The sequence below is a fragment of the Physeter macrocephalus genome, chromosome 8 (assembly GCF_002837175.3).
Source record: "Physeter macrocephalus isolate SW-GA chromosome 8, ASM283717v5, whole genome shotgun sequence".
In the NCBI taxonomy this organism is placed as follows: domain Eukaryota; kingdom Metazoa; phylum Chordata; class Mammalia; order Artiodactyla; family Physeteridae; genus Physeter; species Physeter macrocephalus.
In genome coordinates this window covers 145,102,007-145,103,567 of record NC_041221.1, presented here as the reverse complement: position 1 = coordinate 145,103,567, position 1,561 = coordinate 145,102,007, and positions in this window count along the sequence as shown.

Here is a 1,561-nt window from a genome sequence, read left to right as displayed (position 1 = left end):
TTTGGAGAAATGTCTCTTTAGGTCTTCTGCCCATTTTTTGATTGGGTTGTTTTTTAACATTGAGCTGCATGAGCTGTTTATATATTTTGGAGATTAATCCTTTGTCTATTTGTTTGCAAATATTTTCTCCCATTCTGAGGCCTATCTTTTTGTCTTGTTTGCAGTTTCCTTTACTTTGCAAAAGCTTTTAAGTTTCATTAGGTCCCATTTGTTTATTTTTGTTTTTATTTCCATTACTCTAAGAAGTGGATCAAAAAAGATCTTGCTGTGATTTATGTCAGAGTGTTCTATGCTTTCCTCTAAGAGTTTTATAGTGTCCAGTCTTACACTTAGGTCTTTAATCCATTTTGAATTTATTTTTGTGTATGGTGTTATGGAGTATTCTAACTTCATTCTTTTACATGTAGCTCTCTAGTTTTCCCAGCACCACTTATTGAAGAGACTGTCTTTTCTCCATTGTATATCCTTGCCTCCTTTGTCATAGATTAGTTGACCATAGGTGCATGGGTTTATCTCTGGGCTTTCTATCCTGTTCCATTGATCTATATTTCTGTTTTTGTTTCAGTACACTATTGTCTTGATTACTGTAGCTTTGTGGTATAGTGTGAAGTCAGGAAGTCTGATTCCTCCAGCTCCCCTTTTTTCCCTAAAGACTGCTTTGGCTATTTGGGGTCTTTTGTGTCTCCATACAAATTTTAAGATTTTTTGTTCTAGTTCTGTAAACAATGCCACTGGTAATTTCATAGGGATTTCATTGAATTTGTAAATTGCTTTGGGTAGTATAGTCATTTTCACAATATTGATTCTTCCAATCCAAGAACATGGTATATCTCTCCATCTGTCTGTGTCATCTCTGATTTCTTTCATCAGTGTCTTATAGCTTTCTGAGTACAGGTCTTTTACCTCCTTAGGTAGGTTTATTCCTAGGTATTTTATTCTTTTTGTTGCAATGGTGAATTGGATTGTTTCCTTAATTTCTCTTTCTGATCTTTCATTGTTAGTGTATAGGAATGCAAGACATACTATCTATGTATAGTATCATGTTATCTGCAAACAGCGACAGTTTTACTTCTTCTTTGCCAATTTGTATTCCTTTTATTTCTTTTTCTTCTCTGATTGCTGTGGCTAGGACTTCCAAAACTACGTTGAATAATAGTGGTGAGAGTGGATATCCTTGTCTTGTTCCTGATCTAAGAGGAAATGCTTTCACGTTTTCACCATTGAGAATGATGTTTGCTGTGGGTTTGTCGTAAACAGCCTTTATTATGATGAGGTAGCTTCCCTCTATGTCCACTTTCTGGAGAGTTTTGTTTTTTTTTTTATCATGAATGGATGTTGAATTTTGTCAAAAGCTTTTTCTGCATCTATTGAGATGATCATATGGTTTTTATTCTTCAATTTGTTAATATGGTGTATCACATTGATTGATTTGCATATATTGAAGAATCCTTGCATCCCTGGGATAAATCCCACTTGATCATGGTGTATGATCCTTTTAATGTGTTGTTGGATTCTGTTTGCTAGTATTTTGTTGAGGATTTTTGCATCTATATTCATCAGT